A 26215-nucleotide genomic window follows, 5' to 3' on the forward strand; every position below is an offset into this window, starting at 1 on the left:
TAGAATATGTTAAGTTAGTTTAGTTGTAAGCTAGGTTAGAGACAGACTAGATTAGGTTGAATTACTAGTATACTAGATAAAGTTAGGTAAAGTGTATGCTAGACTATAACGGGTAAGGTTAGGTAAGTGCGAAGGTACACACAGGAAGAACAAGCAGTAATGGATCTGTTGACTCCACACTTAGAGGCTGCATGCAGGCTAGAGCAAGTGTCCTCTCTGGCATCCATGGAGCCATTATGTGTGTGTGTGTGTGTGTGTGTGTGTGTGTGTGTGTGTGTGTGTGTGTGAAAAGTCTACGGTTGATAACTCGGCATCTTACATATTAATTGATTGGTGTTTTGGTGTTATGGCGCTGCAGCATCAGGGACATAAGGCGCTCTTCGCTTCTTGTATATATATATTTTGAAACGCTTTGCTCTCTCATAGCGAACATTTCTAAAGGGAGAGATAGCTACTTAGGTCCTCATGGCTGTTCTTCACATTGATGATGTAGAATATTTATTAAGCATTCACCAGAATCATGAAAGTACCCTTGATAATTCCGAGGATTTCCTATAGTGCTTCTAAAACTGTCGCTAGAATCAAGAAAACACCTTGAAAACATCGAAAAAAATTTCATAAGAACCTATTAATGAAACTCTCACCACAATAAGGAAAACATGAAAATTCCAGTACGTAACTTCCGTCAGCGCCTGTTAAATTATCGCCGTATAATCATGAAAACACCTTAAAAATCCTCTATAGCTTTTACTGACTCCTGTTAAACTATCACTATAAGCATGAAAACACTCTGGAAGCCCTTAGAAACCATTAAACTATCACCAAAGCCATGAAAACCTAAGCAGCTTCCACTTGAATCCATTATAAACCGTCAAGATAAGCCATATGTCTTTTGTTTTTCATGTGGGAAAGACCGACCAAGGGCAACAAAAAAAAAAAAAAAAAAAAAGAGCCAATGAGATGCCGGTCCCCGAATAGGGTCCGAAGCGGTAGCCAAAAATTGAAGGATAAGTGTCTTGAGACCTCCTCTTGAAGTTCAAGTCATAGGAAGGTGGAAATACAGAAGCAGGCAGGGAGCTCCAGAGTTTACCAGAGAAAGAGATGAATGATTGAGAATACTGGTTAACTCTTGCATTAGAGAGGTGGACAGAAGAGGGGTGAGAGAAAGAATGAAGTCTTGTGCAACGAGGCCGCGGGAATAGGGGAGGCATGTAGTTAGCAAGATCAGAAGACCAGTTAGCATGAAAATAGCGGTAGAAGATACCGGCGATGAGGAAGAGGCTGAAGACAGTCAGTTAGAGAAGAGGAGTTGATAATACGAAAAGCTTTTGATTCCACCCTGTCTAAAAGAGCGGTGTGAGTGAAAAAGTCCTCCCCTCACCACCCCAGACATGCGAAGCATACTCCATACATGGACGGATAAGGCCCCTTTACAGAGTTAGCAGTTGACGGGATGAGAAAACTGGAGGAGACGTCTCAGAACACCTAACTTCATGAAAGTTGTTTTAGCTTGAGATGAGATGTGAAGTTTTCAGTTTAGATTATAAGTAAAGGACAGACCGAGGATGTTCAGTGTAGAAAAGGGGGACAGTTGAGCGTCATTGAAGAAGAGGGGATAGTTGTCTGGAAGGTTGTGTCGAATTGACGTGTTCCAAGGTTGTGCCTCATTACAAGTGCTACCCTGGAACATATTCTGAAACACTTCTGCTTCGCACCTCCACTACTTTCAAAACGCTATACATAATTGAAGTTACAAAGGTTTATATCGGTGCTTTTATGGTTCTAGAGAAAGATTAACAAGATTTCTACATTATTAACACCAGAAACACTCTTGCTAACCTTGCTGGTCGTATCTGTGGCCTTTGGAAACCATCGTGGTGAGAGAAAAAGCGTTCTGAGGTAGAAGCGAGCCTTGATTTGCGAGATGAATGGTTCATTAAATAGTGATGGCGCCGCAGGAGAGTTGTAGTGCCACGGGGCGATTGACGCCGCGGTGACAGGAGCAGGAGGAGGAGGAAGAGGAAGAAAGGTATGACTGTGATGAGCAGGAGGAGAAGGAAGGGAAAAATGATGATGAGCAGAGGGAGGAGAAAGAATGGAAAAATGATGATGATGAGCAGAGGGAGGAGAAGAAAGGGGAAAATGATGGTGATGATGGTAAGCAGGAGAAGGAAGGAGAAAGGGATGATGATGATGATGATGATGATGATGATGATGATGAACAGGATGGCGAGACGGAAGAAGAAAGGTATGATGATGGATGAAAAAAAATGGAGATGAATAAGTGGATTAGTGGAATGACTGATGACGAAGAGAAATATGAGGAAGAGGAAGGGGATGAAGATGATGGTGAATGACTGAATGATGAATAAGTGAAGTGACTATTGATTAGAAAGAGAAAACATAACAATAATGATGGTGATGATAATTAAGAGATTGAGGAAAAGGAATAAGAGTGACGAAGATAATAATAGTTATTATGATGGTGATAAGTGAGAGAATGGAGGCACAGAAGTAGTGAATGTTAACGAAGAGGAGAAAGAGGAAAGTTGATTGATTTAAGGATTCTGGCACCACACTAAAGTCATATAGAGCAGTAGAAAAACAAAAGAACTTTAGATAGTAACTAGACCTCCATCGAGAGGCTTTACTCTACTCCTGCACCAGAAAAACAGAATGACTTTTGATAAAATTTCATCGAAAGGCTTCGCTCCTTCACTCCTGCAATAGAAAAATAGGGTGATTTTTGATAACTAGAATTCCATCGAGAGATTTCACTCGTTCAGTCCTCCAGCAGTAGAAAAGCAGGGGAACTTTTGATACCTAGAATTACATTGTGAGGCTTCACTCCTTCACTCCTTCACACGCCCAGAACAACTGACTCTTCAGGTAACACAAATAACTGCAATAACACCAGAATGTGGATCACACCCTCCAGCAAAATGCACCAAAGTAACCACAGCGACCATCGAGTTACAAATAAAAAGAAATAGTTGCAGTTAACATCCACACTTGCCTTACATCAGTAGGAAGGAGGGAGAGAAGGAAAAATGAGGGAAAAAAATACTGTAACAATGCAACAGTCCTACCTATCTCCAACTAAATTAAATATGTGATCCAATAATAATTTGACCGCCATTTGGTGCACCTTTCCCTAATTACCAATCACTCTGAGTCACCTTTACTGATCCTACACCCACGTCTAATCTTTGAACTGGGAAGAAATTGCAAAAATGTATTCTTTTTCATCGGTAACTTTCTTTTAGATGCTTATCAAGACTTCACGCATTGCTTTTGGTGCTGCTAATTGCTTCGTGTGGCAGTGAAAGGGTTAAGGTTTCAAGACGCTTCATCCTAGATTTTGAATCATCCTTCTGACTGCGCTCTTTGGCGACTGGTACTTTCAATAGAGCTTTTATTTATTTATTTTTTTTCAGCCTTTTTCTTGCCCTTTGCTGGAGCCTTTCTCGTAAAGATATAATGAAATAGCCAACAGAATGCAAGTTTTCACGTACAGGTGATAAGAAAGACGAAAAGTAAATGTAGGATAAAATTAACAATACTATTTTCGGTAACACTGAGTATTATAACAGCCTGCGTTGATAAGCTTTTTGTCTTCAGTGTTATTTTAATGATAACCTCAGTGGACCACCTGTCGCTTCTCTTCTCTGGTACTTGATAAACACCACACCACCAACAGATGTTATAGTGGTACTAGTAGTAGTAGTAGTAGTAGTAGTAGTAGAAGCCAGCTAGTCAATAAGTATGTCAATAAATTAGTCAACCTGTTTTTTTAGTAATATATCGCAAATTGTATTACATTACATAATCTTCAAGGTGGTGGTGGTGGTGGTGGTGGTAGAAGTAGTAATAGTAGAAAGCAGTCAGTCATTCTGTCATTTTTTTTTATCATGATATATCGTGACGTGCTACATTCCATCACCTTTAAGGCAGTAGTAGTTTTATCATCATCATCATCATCATCATCATTATCAGCAGCAGCAGCAGCAGTAGTAATAGTAATAATAGTAGTAGTAGTAGTAGTAGTAGTAGTAGTAGTAGTAGTAGTAGTAGTATAATTCATTAAAAAAACAACAATGACAAGGACAATAGTGAATGGAGTAATAACCCAGCTGATCCCCACTGACTGACAGCTCACCACCCTGTCCCTCCCTCACCCTTCACCTCGCATCGCACCACCTCCCCACAACGTGCGTCAAGCTTCTATAATTACACCCACCATTACCTTGCCCCTTCACGCACGCTTCCCATTGGCCCAGCGCTACACACCTCGCCATCCCGGCACTGTGATTGGCTCTCGTTGCTGGAGGGGGGCCAGGAGGGTGAACCTTATCGCGTCACAGGGAAGATGGACAGCTCTGGTGGCCTCGGCGGGAAATAGCACCTGTAGCGGCGTCCTCCTTCAGGGTCATGCTCCTGCAGGTGGTAGTGGTGGTGGTGTTTTGGGCGTAGTTGTTGAGGGGAGTGCACATGCAGTGTGGGTGGTGGTGGTGATAGTAGTTACTGGGTGCGGATGTGGGTGCTGGTGTGAAGGTGGTGAGGGGGGTTATGGTGTGTTATGCAGTGGGAGAGGTGATGAGGTGTGTGACTGAAGGTGGTGAAAGTGGTAACGGTGGTGGTGATGAGACAAGCAATGTTATGCAGTAGTAGTTGCGGTGAGGTGTGTGGCTGAAGGTGATGGTGACTGTGATGAGGTGTGGTGAGGGTGGTAATGAGGGTGGTGGTGGTGGTGATGAGAGTTAATGGGTGTTACGCAGTGGCAGTGGCAGTGGTGGTGGTGGTTGGAGTGTCTAGCCTAAGTTTACACCAGGTCAGTCAACGGAATGGCAATAAAAACAAGCACGACTTTTTGCTCGTACTGACAGTATTACATAACACCGCGAACACTGCCAGATATAACACAGGAATATAGTTGTCCTTTATACTACTCTGAGCATAGAGAACCCGTTGAAAGTATAATATTGTACGTTTAGATGTCAGCACACCTAGGACCGAGAAGCTTCCTAACCAATGCCTGGCTCTGAAATTCCTCTTTCCTTTGACTTGAACTCTTTGGGGAGGGAGGTTCCAGGTCCCTTATCCTTTAATTTTTGACGATCGTTTCTGACCTTTCGGGATTGTCGCCTTAGTGGGCCTTTTTTTTTTTTTCCTAAGTTTTTGTTGCCCTAGACTGGTGCCCCTCTTGCATAAAAAAGAAGAAAAACTCAACAATCAAGTCTCACAGTCCAGGCATCAATCCAGCAAAAGTTCCATAACCGCAGCACGTGCTTGTCAAATTTTGCCTCGTGTCACGCCACCTGAACCATTTCGCTGCTCCCTGACACTTCTCAATTCTGGCCTCCTCATAGTTTTGGATATTCTTTTTGGACAGTGATTCTCTTTTGGGACTGTTATCTTCAGAGGGCTTCTCTCTCTCTCTCTCTCTCTCTCTCTCTCTCTCTCTCTCTCTCTCTCTCTCTCTCTCTCTCTCTCTCTCTCTCTCTCTCTCTCTGTCTCTGTCTCTGTCTCTCCTGTCGTGTGTGTAGCTGCCATCCATAAATTTGTACTTTTTACCCTGTACTAATAGAATAATAACTAGTGATGTCAGAAAGTCCACTGAATTTCATGTTGATAAATTGAATATAAGAATGTGGACTAATGGGCTGCTTTCTGTTGAGAGTTCCGCAGAGGCCAAGAATGAACTGTGGTGTGTCATGTGGAGGTAATTTATGATATACTGTTATTTATTTGTTTTCAGATACATTTTTTCTTTCTTTCTTTCTTTTTCTTTCTTTTTCTTTTTTTGTAGAATTTGACGTCATTACTTTGGACAACCTCACGTCTGGAAACCATTAAATGTAACAGAACCGGCAGCGAAGTACCAGAGGGCGTCAGTCTAAATTTTCATGCTTCCTGTGCGTGAAAATTTTTATAAGGGGGACATGAACAGTTAGGGATGTAGTGCCCTGTAGCAGTGCGTGGGCGGAGCGGCGGAAGTGTGAGGCATTTAGCTGCGGGGTCTGAGATTATCTTTATCTTTTCTTTTCCATTATTTTGTTTTATTTTGTTTTTCCTCCCAGTTTAGAATTGTATAAATTGATATGGACCTTATATACCAATGCGCCTTATGCTCACGTGCCTTATATAACGGAAAAGACGGTACTTATAATTTTTTCTTTAGTTTTTCCGCCCAGATTGGAACTGCTTAAATTCTCACGCACCATATGCTCATACACCTTATGTTCACGCGCCTTACATGACGGAAAACACTACTTTAGATATGAAAACAACACAGTCCTTGCTACGGAATATTAAAACTGCGCTGCTCCTTCCAAACGCGTCACTCTACTCTTGCTCAAGCGGCAGTAATGAAGGCCGTGGAAGAATTTGGCCTTTGAAAAATTTACAACATAGAAACAAGTACGAGTTAACAAAGCCGTCCCCGTTCTTGAGGCGCCTTTGAATATCAGTCACGCGCAGCACACCGGAGTTTCGCTGTCTGTGGCATTACAATACGCGACCTTGGGTACACACATACTGCAGTCTTGAGTGTGGTGGCGGTGATGATTTGCCTGTGAGAGAAAGAATTGGCTTTGGTGGGACGTGTGTAGCAGGAAGCAGACCCACACTGATTTTTTTTTTTTCATTATTTTTTAGGTTTCATTTATTTTTATTTGTTACCTTATTTAGTTTGGTTACTTATTTCTATATTTATCATCTATATTGTTTTACTACCGCAGTAGATACGGTACTCTAGAATGCACGAGACAAACAGTACGTGCGATGTTCACTACATTAGGTACTTACAGGGATGTAGCCTATGCGTGTGATCAGTTCCCTTTGGCAATGAAGCGCACAGAATCTTAATCTCCTTCAACATAAATAGATAGATAATCATGTAAATTTCTTCTAACAAATATGAAAAATAGAATGTTTATGTCCTCGTATTGGAAGAGCACACCTGACCACAACCTTTTTCTCTCTCTCCCTGCAGGCAGCTCCCATCTCACGCCACGGGAAATTACACGCCTGAGATCCGAAAAGTGAGTACATTTTTTAACCTTACACTTGTTCACACTGTATTCCCAACTGTATCATAACACTACTATTATATTTAAGTCTTGGTTTGAATTTTCGCTTAGTTTTTTTTTTTTTTTCTCTTCTCTCACGGGACGCAGCCATCACATAAATATCAGTATTCGCAGACGTTTTATCGTCATAACTTCGATTACGTTTCAAGCCTCTTGTGGAAATTCTCCAGTTTTAAAATGTTTTTATTATTCTAGGTATAGTTTAACCTTTTCACTGCTACCTGACACGTCTTTCTTTAATCACAAAGCAATCAGAGATACCTTTTCTTGTTGTACCACCACCTGCAAACATTTTACTGAGTAGAAATTGCAAAATCTATTCTTTTTGTGCCTTTTCTTTCTTCTCTACACTTATAAAGAGTCTATATATTGCTGTTAGTACTGTATGTGCCGTGTATCGCAGTGAATGGGTTAACATCATCAGTAGGAGAAAACATCATGAGAACCCGTTTAATTACTTATGAGAGTCCAGCAGTGTTAGTGATACAGGCCTTCACGAGACACTGGTATACGGGAACTCTTTGCGTCACAAGGAATAAGAATAGAAACGTGCATTAAAGATTTATCATAGTTATTACCATTATTCTCTCTCTCTCTCTCTCTCTCTCTCTCTCTCTCTCTCTCTCTCTCTCTCTCTCTCTCTCTCTCTCTCTCTCTCTCTCTCACATTGTATTTTCTTTATTTTTCTTTTCTCTTCTTCTTCTTCTTCTTCTTCTTCTTCTTCTTCTTCTTCTTCTGCTGCTGCTGCTGCTGCTTCACCTCCTCCTCCTCCTCCTCCTCCTCCTCCTATACACGCCATGGTTCAGACATATTTTTGTACATGCGTTTATCTTATATTATTTTATTTTACTTTATTTTTTTGTTTAATTTCTATCCAGGCTCGTGTACTCGATGCCTCAGCTCACGAGGTTCACATTCACGCGCACGAGGCGGAGTGAGGTAGAGGTTCATGAAGCTTCGAGTCATTTTGTACTGGAATGCGCCGTTAGTTTCAGTTATGAGTCATTATTGCAGTAATATTGCACGTAGCTTCCTTCATCTGAATATATGCACAGTCTCTTCTCATTCCTGTGGTGTTTTCAGAATCGTTATATTCATTCTTTCTTTCATTAATTCTTTCATTCATTTGTTCTTTATATATATATTTTTTTTTCAATATTCTGTACGTTCATATATTATTTCATTATTTCTTTTGCTCATTCGTTCGTTCATTCATTCATTTATTTATTATTTTGTTTGTTCATTCACTGATTCATTCGTTGGCTTTTTTTTCATTATCTCTTACGTTCGTTCACTATTTCATTCTTTCGTTCGTTCGTTCATGCATTTATTCTTTCATTCATTCACTGTGGCACATTAAAATCAGTAGATTCTTTTGTTCGTTCGTTCATTCAATCTTTTCCTTTCTTTCATTTATTCTTTCATTTACTCGTTTCTTTGCCGTAGTTTATGTCAGCATTATAATGATGCAGTAAAGAAAGACAGGTAAAAAAAAAAATAGATTCTCGTAATAAAAGAATTTTTTCAATTTATGTGTTGATGCCCCGCTACATTAGAAAAATAAAACAATGAAAAAAAAAGGAAAACAAAAGCTGGAGTGAAAGGAAATTAGACATACTAATTACGAAATAAAAAGTATGAAGCGAAAATACAAAAAAAAAAAAGGAGAGAGAGAGAGAGAGAGAGAGAGAGAGAGAGAGAGAGAGAGAGAGAGAGAGAGAGAGAGAGAGAGAGACAAAAGCTGGAGTGAAAGAAAATTAGGTATACTAATTACAGAATAAAAACTATGAAGCAAAAATACAAAAAAAAAAAAAAAGAGGAGAGAGAGAGAGAGAGAGAGAGAGAGAGAGAGAGAGAGAGAGAGAGAGAGAGAGAGAGAGAGAGAGAGAATACTGCATATCGTTTCAGTGCAAACAACACACTCTGTATGACATTACCAAGTGACTTAAAGAATAACAAGACAAACCTGTATTGCGAGAGGGAAAAAAAAAGAATAATAATACGTAGAGAAAATACACGAGAAGAGATTTCTACATTGTTAAAAGAAGAAAAACTTGAGAGCCCGGCTGATCATCTCTGTGGCTGTTGAAAATACTTGTGGTGAGAGAGCGGAGTTTGTTGTCGTTTCTGTATGCAAGCCATGACCATTATCCAAAAGACTTAACGTAATATGACAAAAATATATTTCTCGCACGAACCAATCCTAACAATACGCTAACCAATCAAACCTGTATACTTCGCATAAGTCGTCAGTGTACAGGTATCTTATAAACAATTACTCGTATATGTAGGTACTCATTGTATATAATTGCTCATATATCAATAGTTCATCACTAGTGTATTGTATTTATGAGGGTCTGTCTGGTTTTATGCATTGTAGCTATAACGTGTCATTAGCATTGTTGTTGTTGTTGTTGTTGTTGTTAGTACAGTAGTAGTAGTAGTACCACCACCACCACCACCACCACCACCAGTAGTAATTCAAGATCTGCATGCAAGGATAATCTTACACATCCAAAACTCAAGCAGACAGCGCGAATTTTTAGGACTTAAAGTTCATGTATCTTTCCCCTTAATTCGATATATGTAAGCAAAAAAAATAAATAAATAAATAAAAAATAAATAAATAAATAAAAATAATAATAATAATAATAATAATAATAATAATAATAATAATAATAATAATAATAATAATAATAATAATAATAATATATGTATAGGGGAAAAAAAAACTATGCATACAAATACACTAGAATGATAAAACGATAGGACTAAATAATGGAAACTTGCGTCGCATCTCCACTACATTCCAAAGGCTTTTTAACAGTTGAAGGCAGACGAGTTTTTCTTTGGTTCTAGTTTTCTTGGTTCTAGTGACAGATTAACAGGATTCATACATTGTAATTAACAGAAGAAACAGTGTTGAGGAACCCGACTAATCATCTGTGTGACCTTTGAAAACAGTCGTGGTGAGAGAGCAAAGTGTTTCGGATTAAGGGCCATAGCCTACTCAACCCCATCACCACCACCACCACCACCTCCTTCCCGCTCCCTCAGCACGCGGCAGGAATCAACTGGTGGGAGGCAAAGAGAGGTGTGTTCTGGCTCTTCTTAGCAGCTGATAAACACAGACTTTTTATCGGAGTACATCCTCTGTGTGTGTGTGTGTGTGTGTGTGTTGCGTGATGTTCTGTAGTGGTGGTAGTGGTGGTGGTGGTGGTGGTGATAACAGTGGTAATTGTTGTTGTTGCAGAAGTAGTAGTAGTTGCAGTGGAAGTTCTAGTTTTTGTTCTTGTCGTCGTCAGATCAGCAGTGGTAGTTATACTCGTCGTTTTCATTCGTAATGGTTCAGATATTGATATAAGTGGGAGTAATAGTAGTAGTAGTAGTAGTAGTAATTGTTGCAGTAATAGTGTTTTGTTGTTATAGTAGTGTCAAGAATGGACAATATATTTATTTTTTTCTACTTTTCCTCATCCATACCTTCATAAAGACAACAACAACATCAAAAAGACTACCACTGCCACCACATACCCCAAAAAATGAAATAAACAAATAAATAAGTCAATGAAAATTAAGCAAAAAATAAATAAACTAAAGCAAAAAAAAAAAAAAACATGGATACCTAGACAGCACCAACTTAAAAACACAACCAACGAACTGTGGCCGAGATTCTGAAATCTTTCTTGCATGCATCTCCACTACATTCAAAAGGCTCTAGTATATGCTATTTAAGTTTAAGTTTCTGTGATTCTGGTGACATTTGAACAATATTTCTACATTATAAACCGGAGAAACACTCGTGAGAACCCGTTTAATCATTTATGTGGCCTTGGAAAAATAGTCGCGGTGTGAGAGCAGTGTTTCTGAATACACGCCTTTCTTTCATGCATTGTTTTCGAGAGGCGGAGAGTGGTAGCAAAAGTGAAGCGGTTATTGGGATTCACTGTTATCATCAGCACAGGTGTTAAAAAATGGTACGTGTGTGTGTGTGTGTGTGTGTGTGTGTGTGTACTGCCACGCCACAAGAGGAACCACCAGCGTGTGTGTTGAATCACTTTAGCACGCTAAGAAAAGACTGTTGCGTAGGGGATGTGATGAGATGCCAAGTTAGAAGTATTACTACCACGCTGTTGCTCCTAACGACACCTCTCTCTCTCTCTCTCTCTCTCTCTCTCTCTCTCTCTCTCTCTCTCTCTCTCTCTCTCTCTCTCTCTCTCTCGTTGTTGTGGTGGGTGTAGTAGGGAAGGGGTCTTATGGTGGAGGGGGGGAGTGGTTGGGGGGGTGTGCTATATATATATGCAAACTGTCTACCCACCTACTTTCTGTGATATTTTATTCTCCTCCTCCTCCTCCTCCTCCTCCTCTTCAGTGACAACCGGTTATATCCAACATATGTCCAGTTTCTTACGCACAATGTCACCACCACCACCACCACTACCATTACTGCCTCTGTCACTGTCGCCACCACCTCCCCACCCACTGCCTTCCCTCGCCCACCCTTGCCCACCGCCACCATCACCATCGCCGCTAACCTTCCTTTTGAGAGTAACCACACAGTCTCAAAACCTAACACACACACACACACACACACACACACGACTACACGTCTACATCCAAACAAGTGCGTTGCGTAACTCTCTCTCTCTCTCTCTCTCTCTCTCTCTCTCTCTCTCTCTCTCTCTCTCTCTCTCTCTCTCTCTCTCTCTCTCACCCATCACCCTTTAAATTAACCTTTTCACAGTTCATGTGCTCGTATGTGTCAAGAAAAATTGTAAATCAGAACATATTCATGAGCTAATAAATAATAGTAATAATAATAATAATAATAATAATAATAATAATAATAATAATAATAATACAGGTTATATATGTTGTAGAAGGTTATTAACACGCTTTACTTAGCCATGAATACCTGAATAAATCAGATTTAATGAAAAAGAAGCAGTTGAGTAGCGAAGAACGCAACACTTGTGGATGAAGGAAGTGAACCAGACCACAGGTGGAGTGAAAAAATGGACGTAACGAACAGAATGAGATGCAGGTGATTTAAAGGCAGGACACTCACGGCTGACTCAGGCCCTTTTTTTTTTTTTTTATGTAAGATACGGTCTGGGTTGAGGCAACGCAAGTTTATATATATATATATATATATATATATATATATATATATATATATATACTCGTATATATATATATATATATATATATATATATATATATATATATATATATATATATATATATATATATATATATATATATATATATATATATATATATATATATATATATATATATATATATATATATATATATATATATATATATATATATATATATATATATATATATATATATATATATATATATATATATATATAATGTCAGTCCCAGTAGAGCGTAGCAGTGTTGTTTAACCTTGGCCAACGAAGTTGATGCACCCTTTCAGGAATTTTTGAGAAATTCCTGTACAGTCACTCCTCGGATGATCAATTACAAAATAATTGCATGAATATTTGACCTTTTTTCTTGATTGAAGACTGACAATACGTAAATAAAAGTATTACATCTCTATTCTAAAACAAAGAGAATAGCTACTCGGTTCTTAATGTTATGTCCGTGTTAAATGTGTAACACAACAAAATGCCATGTCTCGAAACCGTGAAGCACGATTTATTTACTAACATCACTACTAATTCCACTATCCAAGTCATTGATATATATTAAAAATAACAATGGCCCTAATACTGATCCCTATGGCACCCCACTAATTACATGACCCCACTCGGATTTCGAGCCGTTTATTACCACTCTCTGTCGCCTGTTACCAAGCCATGACCCTATCCAGCCTAACACCTTCCCATCTATCCCGTGTGCCCTAACCTTTCTCAGGAGCCTTTGATGGGGCACCTTGTCAAATGCTTTACTAAAGTCCAGATATAAGATATCATAACCATCACCATTATCTACTGCCTCGTACACCTTACTGTAAAAACTTACAAGTTTGTCAGGCAAGACTTCCCCTTCGTGAAGCCATGCTGTGACTGATTTATCAAGTTATGTTTGCCTAAATGTTCCCTAATGTTCCTCGCTATTATTGACTCTAACATTTTACCTACAACTGAAGTTATGCTGACAGGTCTATAATTAGACGCTAAAGTTTTATCTCCTTTCTTAAAGATGGGTACTACATTAGCCTGCCTCCACATTACTGGTACCTCACCCGACTCCAGTGCACTGGCCAAGGGGAACAAAAATCCAATAAAAAAAAAAAAAAAAAAAAAAAAAGCCCACTGAGATGTCAGTCCCAGAACAGGGTCAGAAGCGGTAGTCAAAAATTGAAGTATAAGTGTCTTGAAACCTCTCTCGATGGAAATCAAGTCATAGGAAGGTGGAAATACAGAAGTAGGCAGGGAGTTCCATAGTTTACCAGAGAAGTCTTTCTTCTGCAAGATTCCAATAAAAGGTAGAGGGAAATATTGCAACATACAGGGAGGTCTTCCACTCAGCTCCACTTGGGTCTCGGAGATCACTTTTGGCGCACCTGATAACGGGTTGTGTGTATCTTGAGTGCATTATTTTTAGGGGGGGATTCGATTACCATCTGCTTCTCCTCGCTCGACTCTTCAGATCGATTTCTCAGTGTTTGAAAAGAAATGTTACACACAGAAACGAAATAAATAAATAGATAAATAAATGAATAAAATAGGTGTCTGAGGCAACTGACAGTAGCCCCTTTTCTGTTCCCTCCTACTTTTTCTATCCTCATTTTCGATCCAAAGCTGGATGCTGCGTTTATGTGCGCAGTGACTTAACCTGCTCTCGTGCCCACGCTCTTGAATCTTCCGAGTTTTCCACCATCTGGCTACGACTACAGAGTCACTCTCATACTAAATTTATCTGTGCTGTATACCTCTCTCCTAACTCCTCTGACTATAAGAAATTCTTTGACTACTTAACTTCCAAAGTGGAGCACATTTTGACCCTCTTCCCTTTTGCAGAGATCTCCATTCTTGGAGACTTCAATGTTCACCACCAGCTTTGGCTTTCCTCTCCCTTCACTGACCATCCTGGTGAACTAGCCTACAACTTTGCTATCCTCCATGACCTAGAGCAATTGGTGCAACACCCTACTCGCATTCCTGACCGTCTTGGAGATACGCCCAACATTCTTGACCTTTTCCTGACCTCTAATCCTTCTGCTTATGCTGTCACCCTTTCTTCTCCGTTGGGCTCCTCCGATCACAATCTCATATCTTTATCTTGTCCTATCACTCCAATCCCTCCTCAGGATCCCCCTAAGCGAAGGTGCCTCTGGCGTTTTGCCTCTGCCAGTTGGGGAGACCTGAGGAGGTATTTTGCTGATTTTCCTTGGAATGACTACTGCTTCCGTGTCAGAGACCCGTCTTTGTGTGCTGAGCGCATAACAGAGGTGATAGTGTCTGGCATGGAGGCGTACATTCCTCACTCTTTTTCTCATCCTAAACCTTCTAAACCTTGGTTTAACACAGCTTGTTCTCGTGCTATACATGATAGAGAGGTGGCCCACAAAAGGTACTTAAGCCTTCCATCACCAGAATCTCATGCACTTTATATTTCTGCCCGGAACCATGCCAAGTCTGTTCTCCAACTAGCCAAAAACTCCTTCATTAACAGAAAATGTCAAAACCTTTCAAGATCTAACCCCCCTCGTGATTTTTGGCATCTAGCCAAAAATATCTCCAGTAACTTTCCTTCTTCTTCTTTCCCTCCTCTACTTCAACCAGATGGCACCACTGCTATCACATCTATTTCTAAAGCTGAACTCTTTGCTGAAACCTTTGCTAAAAACTGTACCTTGGACGATTCTGGGCTTGTTCCTCCCTCTCCTCCACCCTCTGACTACTTCATGCCACATATGAAAATTCTTCGCAATGATGTTTTCCATGCCCTCGCTGGCCTAAACCCTCGGAAGGCTTATGGACCTGATGGGGTCCCTCCTATTGTTCTCCGAAACTGTGCCTCCGTACTTGCACCTTGCCCAGTCAAACTCTTTCAGCTCTGTCTGTCAACATCTACCTTTCCTTCTTGCTGGAAGTTTGCCTACATTCAACCTGTTCCTAAAAAGGGTGACCGTTCTAATCCCTCAAACTACCGTCCTGTTGCTTTAATTTCCTGCCTATCTAAAGTTTTTGAGTCTATCCTCAACAGGAAGATTCTTAAACATCTATCACTTCACAACCTTCTATCTGATCACCAGTATGGGTTCCGTCAAGGCCACTCTACTGGTGATCTTCTGGCTTTCCTTACTGAGTCTTGGTCATCCTCTTTTAGAGATTTTGGTGAAACTTTTGCTGTTGCCTTGGACATATCAAAAGCTTTTGATAGAGTCTGGCACAAAGCTTTGATTTCCAAACTACCCTCCTACGGTTTCTATCCTTCTCTCTGTAACTTCATCTCAAGTTTCCTTTCCGACCGTTCTATTTCTGCTGTGGTAGACGGTCACTGTTCTTCTCCTAAATCTATTAACAGTGGTGTTCCTCAGGGCTCTGTCCTGTCACCAACTCTCTTCTTATTATTCATTAATGATCTTCTAAACCAAACTTCTTGTCCTATCCACTCCTACGCTGATGATACCACCCTGCACTTCTCCACGTCTTTTCATAGACGTCCAACCCTTCAGGAGGTAAACATAGCACGCAGGGAAGCCACAGAACGCCTGACTTCTGATCTTTCTAAAATTTCTGATTGGGGCAGTGCAAACTTGGTATTGTTCAATGCCTCAAAAACTCAATTCCTCCATCTATCAACTCGACACAACCTTCCAGACAACTATCCCCTCTTCTTCAATGACACTCAACTGTCCCCCTCTTCTACACTGAACATCCTCAGTCTGTCCTTTACTTATAATCTGAACTGGAAACTTCACATCTCATCTCTAGCTAAAACAGCTTCTATGAAGTTAGGTGTTCTGGACGTCTCCGCCAGTTTTTCTCACCCCCCCAGCTGCTAACTCTGTACAAGGGCCTTATCCGTCCATGTATGGAGTATGCTTCACATGTCTGGGGGGGGTTCCACTCATACTGCTCTTCTAGACAGGGTGGAATCAAAAGCTTTTCGTCTCATCAACTCCTCTCCTCTAACTGACTGTCTTCAGCCTCTCTCTCACCGCCGCAATGTTGCATATCTAGCTGTCTTCTACCGCTATTTTCATGCTAATTGCTCTTCTGATCTTGCTAACTGCATGCCTCCCCTCCTTCCGCGGCCTCGCTACACAAGACTTTCTTCTTTCTCTCACCCCTATTCTGTCCACCTCTCTAACGCAAGAGTTAACCAGTATTCTCAATCCTTCATCCCTTCTGGAACTCCCTGCCTGCTTCTGTATTTCCACCTTCCTATGACTTGAATTCCTTCAAGAGGGAGGTTTCAAGACACTTATCCATCAATTTTTGACCACTGCTTTGACCCTTCTATGGGACTGGCATTTCAGTGGGCATTTTTTTTATTGATTTTTGTTGCCCTTGGCCAGTGCCCTTCCTACATAAAAAAAAAAAAAAAAAGGTAACGAACTCAATACGAATAGAATGTGAAATTACTCGGTTCTCAGTAACACAGCAGTAAATGTGATTACGAAAATTAAAGAAGGAGCGTGAGTGTAATAGGAAGGAATATATAATCTTCGTCAATAAAAAATAAAAGAAAAAAGAAACCGTTAATATTACCGCAAAACAAGGCAAGGAAGGAATAATGAAATAAAGTGAAGATTGAATAAAGATTAAATTATTTATGAAAAAAAAAAATCAAACTCCCTAAAAGAACCAATAAGAAGAGAAATTTGATAGAAAAGCTAAAACGCCTTTCCAAGAAAGAATAAAGAAATAAAGAATTAGGTAAGATTAAGCTCTCTCTCTCTCTCTCTCTCTCTCTCTCTCTCTCTCTCTCTCTCTCTCTCTCTCTCTCTCTCTCTCTCTCTCTCTCTATATATATATATATATATATATATATATATATATATATACGAGTATATATATATATATATATATATATATATATATATATATATATATATATATATATATATATATATATATATATATATATATATATATATATATATATATCATTAGAGAAAGACTCCTGCCCATATACACCCTTAATATATATATATATATATATATATACGAGTATATATATATATATATATATATATATATATATATATATATATATATATATATATATATATATATATATATATATATATATATATATATATATATATATATATATATAATCAGAAACCTTAAAAATAAGAAAGATCTTACTAGGGACGAATAAAAAAATAAAGGAGAGCGAAAAATTAATAATGGTAAAATTATTTATTAAAAAGAAAAAAAGACTCAGAAACCTTCTAGAAAAAAAAACAATAAGAAAAGATTATTGACGGAAGAGCTAAAAGATCTTGTCGTGAAAAAAATAAATAAATAAATAAAATGAAGACGAACAAGAGATCAAGTAAGATAAAATTACTTAAAATAAATATTTAAATAATAAATAAAAGCAGAACCATCCTGAATGATCCTTTCTTAACTGTAGTCTATGGGAATTGGTACCGTCAGTGGGCTTTTTTATAACCTTTTGTTACCCTTTACATAAAAAAAAGGAAAGGATAAGAAATAATGGGTTCAAGTTTGATAGACTTAACCCTTTCAGTGCTAGACATTTTTTCCCATAATCTCTTATCAATTTTAAGACATTTTTTGTACTACAGTGTATCAGTTTGTTTTATAGCATAGAAAATAGAAAATAAACGTCTTATTCTTTCTATCTTCCTTATAATCTTGCAAATTATGTTCCTGTGTTGTTTCGAATGTTACCCAGAGACAACCATGGCAGCGAAAAGGTTAAAATGTTACCCAGAGACAACCATGGCAGCGAAAAGGTTAAAATGTTACCCAGAGACAACCATGGCAGCGAAAAGGTTAAAATGTTTCCCAGAGACAACCATGGCAGCGAAAAGGTTAAAATAGGGATAGGAAGGAATAGCTTCTCAGATAGTGGCTGATAAATGGAATAGACTCGGTAATCAGGTTGTTATTGCCGAGTCATTAGGGAGAAAGATTAGACAAATTCATGGATAAAAATGATTGGTGGAAATAGGTAGGTGTGTTCCATGGTGTGACGGACACGTGTGAGCTGCAGGCACTGTACTGAAGAAATGACGGAAACCAGAAAACTGAGACTGAAAGTTGTGGGCGGATTGAGCAGTGCGTCCAAGATTTGGGAGTAACGGTAGCTGACTTGAGAGGTGCCTTTGTTGTTGTTGTTGTTGTTGTTGTTGTTGTTGTTCTTGTTGTTCTTGTTCTTCTTTTCTTCTTTTCTTCTTCTTCTTCCCGTTCTTCTTGTTGTTCTCTTCTGCTTCTTGTTTTTCTTGTTCTTGTTCTTTTTCTTCTTCTAATTTTAACGTGTAAAGGAAACTGGCCAAGGGATTAAAGAAAGTACTGCACATAAAAAAAAAAAAAAAGAAATCTTCCTCTTCCCCCGTAAAGAAGAGAACCGCCTTCAAATCGGGCAGCAGCTGAACGTTGATAAGCTGACCTGCGATGTGAAACTGCTACTGATAAATTGACAAACTGATGCTGATAAAGTGATAAACAGATGTTGATAAACTGACAATCTGGTGCTGATAAACTGACAATCTGATGCTGATAAAGTGATAAACAGATCCTGATAAACTGACAATCTGATGCTGATAAACTGACAATCTGATGCTGATAAACTGACAATCTGATGCTGATAAACTGACAATCTGATGCTGATAAAGTGATAAACAGATCCTGATAAACTGACAATCTGATGCTGATGAATTGATGAACTGATCCTGATAAACTGACAATCTGATGCTGATAAACTGACAATCTGATGCTGATGAATTGATGAACTGATCCTGATAAACTGACAGACTGATACTGACGCTCAATAACTGACATGCATACAGTGGGACAAAGTGATACTGAATCTAGACTACTGCCATTCCACGCGGAAAGGTGTCGCTTGATTTAGTGAAGGATCATTCTAATGCAAGTGAATATATTTGAACATAAGGAAGTGTTATGCAACGTAAAATGATGATGATGATGATAATAATAATAATAATAATAATAATAATAATAATAATAATAATAATAATAATAATAATAAGATAATAATAAGGGAAAAATGCTACTGAAGGTTAAGAAGTGCTTTCAAACATACAAAAATGTTATCTAATCTGAAAGTAATACAAGTACATACTATTCACCGCATAAAAGTTATATTTATCGTGGAAAATGATGAATTAAACATTGATATATAAACGAGTGAAAGCAATAAACTTAAGACATATTTTGAGTCCATTCTGATGTAAAAGAATGAACCTATACAGAAGTACTACCTGTATGTATTTCCCAAGTCGTACACACCTAGTAATGATACGTAAGACCAGAGAGAGAGAGAGAGAGAGAGAGAGAGAGAGACGGGATAAAGCAGTATTTGATCTTCCTAAACACCTCCGCTGCTACCTTCTTGAGAGGGTGTGAAGAGGAGAACCGATACAGTAATGCTTGTGCTGGACGTAGTTTTCCTCCTCACCACCACGTGCCATGTCAAGTAATACACGTACATGGAGTGGCCGCCGTCCAGCCACGCACAGACCACTGCCGGGTCAGGCCAGCAGCCATCAGCGTGCTGCCACCGTGCCGTGCCGCCACTTTTCCTCCATGAGTAACGAAGGGGCGTAGCAAGACAGGACTTTTTTTTTCTAGTTTGTTTATAGACCATAGGGAGGCGTAGTGCAATTTCTATTATAGTTGTTGTTGTTGTTGTTGTTGCTGTTGTTGTTGTTGTTGTTGTCATCGTCGTCGTCGTCACGTACCACTTGGTTTGGAAAAAAAAAATGCTTTAAGAAAATTATTATTTTCATACGCATTGTCAGTGTTCTTGTTGGTGGTATTACTATTGTTTTTAATAATGATAATAATGTAATTGCTTCAGTCCAATTGCAGGGCACGCACAAGTTGGTCCCCACTCACCACTCGCCCACCAGTTTTTTTTCCGGACCGACAGTTTGCACTCATAAGCGTTTCAGAGTTAAAGAAGACCCACATCTACTCACAACAACGAGCGCCTCTGCTGCCTAATCCGAGAAAAGCTAGAGCACAGGAAAAAATTGCACGAGTGTACTTCAATCATGCAACGTTGATAATACGCAAAAAGAAAGAGTGGTAGTGGGCTCTGCATCATCTCTCTCTCTCTCTCTCTCTCTCTCTCTCTCTCCTCTCTCTCTCTCTCTCTCTCTCTCCTCTCTCTCTCTCATCTCTCTCTCTCTCAGTGCATAGTACATGAAGCCATGACGGTGCTGAGATTAATCTGTCGAGACGTATGTAATGTTTGTGTATGTTTCAGGAATACACACAGACCTTAACAATGTATCGTTGTATGTTTGGTGGTGAAAGAGTTTGCTCTCACTCTCTGCTCTCTGGTGGACACACACGAGCAGGGAAGGAGCGAGGGAGAGGGTGACAGAAAGAGGGCAAGGTCGTAAGAGGAAGGGGAGGAGAAGGAGGAGGAAGAGGCGGAGGGGGAGGAGGAGAAGTGGAGGTTCTCGAAGGGACTCTGTGAGGAGATAAGAAGCAAGGTTGGTGAGAGAGAGAGAGAGAGAGAGAGAGAGAAGAGAGAGAGAGAGAGAGAGAGAGGAGAGAAAGAGAGGAGAAGAGAGAGAGAGAGAGAGAGAGAGAGAGAGAGAGAGAGAATAAAAATAAACGAGGGATATGCAGCTGAAGGAATGAGTGAGTGAGGAAAAGGAAGAGGGGGAAGAAAAGTTCGTAATTATGAAGAGAAGGGCAGAAAAAGAAGAAACTTATAGAAGATGAGAGAGACAAAACAAAAACAAAACAAAACAAAAAACTAGGAGAAAGAGTAAGAAGTCATGAAGAATAAAAGGGAGAAAGTAAAGAGGTGATAAAATTACGTAAAAAAGAAAATACGAGTAGAGGATGAAATCAGGAGTATTGAAGAGAAAAGAGAGACAGAGATAATGAAGAATGAAGGATGTAGGATAAATGGATAGAGAGAGAGAGATGAGAGAGAGAGAGAGAGAGAGAGAGAGAGAGAGAGAGAGAGAGAGAGAGAGAGAGAGAGAGAGGGGGGGGAACTAAGCTAATGAGATAAAAAAAGAAGAGATGATAACTGGCAGAGATAATGTAGCAGGAAATAAAAAGATAAATTAGGAGGCAAGAGAGCAGCGAGAGAGTTAATGACAAAATAAAAGACGTTGAAGAGAACGAAGAGAGAAGAAGAAACGAAGATAACAAGAATAATGGAAAACAACACGAGGAAGAGAAAAAGTAAGGAAGAACAAACACGATTAATAACACCCATTTTTTTTCTTTACGAACGAAGAAGAAAAGAAAAAATGAGGTTAATGGAAGAGAGAGAGAGAGAGAGAGAGAGAGAGAGAGAGAGAGAGAGAGAGAGAGAGAGAGAGAGAGAGAGAGAGAGAGCACTTGCAGCCTTGGCTCTGTACCACTATTCCTTGGCACTTATTTACATAATCCACATTACCCCTCCCCCCTTCCCTTCCCTCCGTCCCATCAACAACTGCATACTGTCCTTCCTTCTCCCCTTCCTTCCCTTCCCTCCCCTCTCCCCCTACCGTGACGTGACGCGACGTAACTACAACCTCTCTCTCTCTCTCTCTCTCTCTCTCTCTCTCTCTCTCTCTCTCTCTCTCTCTCTCTCTCTCTCTCTCTCTCTCTCTCTCTCTCTGCGAAAGGAAGATAAAATTGTCTTTTAATAGAAGAAATTTTCTGTGCATTTTAACATTCTAATATACTCGTACATATTTTTCTGTCTATTTATTTGTTTATTTATTTATTTTCACATTCTTATTCACTGTTTCATTTTACTTTTAATCATTCATTCGTACATTTATCTCCCTTTACGTGTGCTCTTAATTTGTTCTTGGGCACACGCAGTGTTTGTCAGAAATGGAGTAAACTTCTGTACGTAAATTTTAGCTCCACTAGGTACTCGTATATTGCATGTTTCCCTCAGTGTGACGTTCTTCCATCAGATGCTGACAGTCTCTCAGCAACACCAGACAAGTGATTGTTTCTTAGCACACCTGAGTTGAGGGACAGACCTGAACGCTAAACACGGTGGAAGGGAGTGTGGTGTGGCAGAGGAGATGAAATTGAGGTGGACGGGAGTGTGGTGGAGCAGAGGCGATGAGGTGAAGGTTAAGGCAGGAACGCTAGGCACGGTGGAAGGAAGTGTGATGTATTAGGTGACTGGCAGTGACTGTATACTTCCACTTCTCTATTACATAACTGACCACCACTGTATTTCCACTTCTGTATTACTTGACGAGGCGTGACTGTACCTCCACTCTAGTTTCGTCCATCCACGCGTGTAGTTTCTGACGTCCTTTCCTCCCGCGCACTTATCGCCGCCTCGCATCTGTCGGTTACTCCTCCGTAATTACGACTCTTGTTTGTGTGTTGCATGCTGTAGAATTCAAGCGGCCTCTTGGAACCTGTTTAACCCTTTCACTGCTACACGGAACAATTAGCAGCACCAAAAGCAATGTGTGAAGTCTTTATGACCATCTACAAGAAAATTAACGATGAAAAAGAATATATTTTGCATTTTCTTCCCAGTTCAGAGAACAACTAAAGGTATTTCAGAGTGACTGGTAATTAGGGAGAGGGCTAAATATTCCATTGTAGCGCAGAGTTGCATAAAAGTAGAGAATTTTAAGCGCAGGATTTTACTACACACAATACATAACATAATTGTAAAAGAACAGCTATTTAACTTAATAAAAATAACCTAATGTTAATCACAGAAATATTCCATTGTAGCTCAGAATTATACAAAATTGAAGACTTTTCAAGCGAGGATTTTATTTGGCACTACGTAATTCACCGATTGGCAGAGAGCAGCCTTGGAGTTTAATGAAAATCATCCAATATGATCCCAACTGAAGAAGTGCAGACTGCTGGATTCGTGGGGCTGTGACCCTTTCTTCCTTGCTTCTGTGCACGTCTTTGGGGCACATGACGTGTGTGTGTCCGTGCGTGCGTCTGTGCGTGTGTGTGCGTGGCTTGTGTAGTCACCTCTCGCTTGACAAGCCTGTATATGTGACATATATATTTGATCGTCCTTTCTCTTCCTCCTTCTTCCTTTCCTCCTCCTCCTCCTCCTCCTCCTCCTCCTCCTCCTCCTCCTCCTCCTCCTCCTCCTTTTGTTGCTTTACTGAAGTTCTTGCTGACTGAAAAAAAGTAGGAATAGGGGTACTTACAATGTCTTTTCAATATAAAATTTCATTAGTTTCTCATTATTACATGATATATATATATATATATATATATATATATATATATATATATATATATATATATATATATATATATATATATATATATATATATATATATATATATATTTTTTTTTTTTTTTTTTATTAATTAATTAATTAATTAATTTATTTATTTATTTATATATATTTTTTTTACTATCCGTCCTGAGTGGAGGGAGCAGTGGGTGGGGAGGAGCCTTCGTCTGTGTTATCCTATTTTACTGCATGTTAGATAGTCAAATAGTCAAACATGTCTGCTTCCGTTTGTCCTCGTGTGTTTCTCTTCCTCCTCCTCCTCCACACTCCCATCATCTATATTAAGACATAATATATAGTAACAGAAATAATAATGCGTAGGTACTCGTGCCAACATGCTGTCACGAATTCTACGCAGTGGTGTCTGTTATTAATGTGTAACGTCCCTGATGATGCGGCGATACCCGAGATACCGGTGCCTTTGATAACGTGAGGCGTTTGTGTGTTTACAGACTGGGGTGTGTGCGCGCGTGTTAGTGAATGGGGTCATAGGTCTGTAATTTTGAAACGCTCTGCTCTCACTTCGACTATTTTCAAAGGTGTTTATCCAGATGCTTATGTAGAAATCTTGTTAATCTGTCACTAGAGCCGCAATAATACCGTCACTGAATGCACGTTTTTTCAACTCAAGCCTTATGAAAGCAGTGGAGGTGCGGCGCAGATGTGTTTCACAATACGGTCTTACAGCCTCAAAACGCCTCGATCAGCATATCTCTACTCGTCATGATAGGCTGCAGTGGAAGTTACCAGGCTTGTACGTCAGTGTTTTCATGGTTCTAGGGAAAGTTCAACAAGGGCTTTGCATCATCGGTGAGAAAAAGTGCCCATGAAAACCCCGGAAAATCATCTTGGTGGCCTTTGCAATTTGTCGTGATGAGAACACAAAGCGTGGCAGAACACGGCCAGTGTGACGCACGGCGGGGGTGGCTGACACGAGGAGGACCGACTTGCATGGACTGAATGTGTCTGAGAAGGATGTTATGAGGTCAGATTGAGTAGTATGTTTAGTCACGGTCAGGGGTCCTTATACCGCACTCTCTTCCACGGTGTCAAGAGGTCTCCATCAGCCCCCACCCAGCCCGTGACCTGCTAAGAGCCTATCTGAGCTGAAAATTTAGGTCTGTATTCTGAAACACTTCTGCGCCGCACCTCCACTACTTTCAAAAGGCTTTATTATTTTGAAGTTACACTATTTTTTTAAGGGTGTTTTTAAGGGTGTCTTTATGGTTCTAGTGATAAATAAACAAGATTTCTACATTACTGACGGGAGAAACACTCTTGAGAACCTGGCTAATCATTGCTGTGGCCTTTGAAAATAGTTGTGATGAGAGAGCAGAGTGTTTCTGAAGACGGGCCTTAAAGGATTAAAGGAAAACGCAGAGCACATTAGGAGTTACTCGACTTTAAGCTATTGTGTATACTTGTACGTTGTGGGTGAAGGTGTGTCAGGGCTAAGCATTTTTCTTCTTTATTATCATGACACCCTACGTCGCACATCTATTATGGCCTCTCTCTCTCTCTCTCTCTCTCTCTCTCTCTCTCTCTCTCTCTCTCTCTCTCTCTCTCTCTCTCTCTCTCTCTCTCTCTCTCTCTCTCTCTCTCTCTCTCTCTCTCTCTCTCTCTCTCTCTCCACGTGTGTGCTGCTTGGCATCGTCGCCATTGTTGCCTCATTGAAATAAACATCTCATCCACCCTCCGCCCTCCAGTCGCTCACAGGACATATTGAGGTGCGCACGACTACTGCTCTGCCTTGCCGTGTGAGGGAAGGTGAGGTGGCGAGTGATGCAACTGAGAAAGGAGATATGTAGGAAAGAGTGGAAAATTAATTTGATACGAAGGAAGAAAACTTGAAGAAATAAGAGATCTGCAAAGAGAGGAAATAAAAACTGACACGAATACTAGTGCGAAGAAAAATAAAGAGAACTGAATTGAAAGGAAAATGGGTAAGAAAAGAAGGAAACTTTGAGTCAAGACGAAAGAAGGGAAGAGAAAGAGTAAACACAGGAAAACGAAGTCGAGACTGAGGAAGAAAATATAGTAAAAAAGCGGAAAAGGAGGGAGGAAAGAGGAAAGAGAGTAGGAGAATAAGGATACAAGATGTGAAAAACGGAATAACGAAACGCAAGGAAGGGAGAACAGGGAACAGGGAAAACCGACACTGACGAAGAGAAATTATGAATGGGCGATATGAAGGAATACACTTTTTATTTTATTGTTTTTAGCTGCTTGGAGTATATGTAATGTCGAAATGGTTACCTGAAATCTCTCTCTCTCTCTCTCTCTCTCTCTCTCTCTCTCTCTCTCTCTCTCTCTCTCTCTCTCTCTCTCTCTCTCTCTCTCTCCAGTCAGAAGTGCGTATTAACATTTAACGTGTGTATGTGTGTATTTTGATAAGAGCAGATGAAGACAGCCCCGTACATGACAGTAATTCTTAGCTACAGGAAAACGGCGTGGGAAGAAAAGAAAAAAAAAAATCCTTCATTGTTGTTGGCGTTCTGTGGCAACAACCAAGACTCCACCACCATGTCGTGCTGCTGCTTACAAGTTCACCAGATTACTTCCTTCCTCCTTGTCACTCTTACTTTCCTTATATTTTGCTTCTTCCCTGCCACTTACTTCCACCAGCTGGCTACCATCACCGCCATCCTGCCTCCCGCCTTCTGTCGCGCCTCAGCTTCACCACGCCTCCCGCGCCAGTTGACCTCAT

At 39.9% G+C, this 26215-nt stretch overlaps 1 pseudogene; it reads left to right on the forward strand.

Moving 5' to 3' along the window:
* The window catches only part of LOC135112444 (Y+L amino acid transporter 2-like), a 172051-nt pseudogene that overhangs the window by 131968 nt on the left and 13868 nt on the right, over positions 1 to 26215 (forward strand).

This window comes from Scylla paramamosain, chromosome 2, assembly GCF_035594125.1.
Source record: "Scylla paramamosain isolate STU-SP2022 chromosome 2, ASM3559412v1, whole genome shotgun sequence".
Classification (NCBI taxonomy): Eukaryota; Metazoa; Arthropoda; class Malacostraca; order Decapoda; family Portunidae; genus Scylla; species Scylla paramamosain.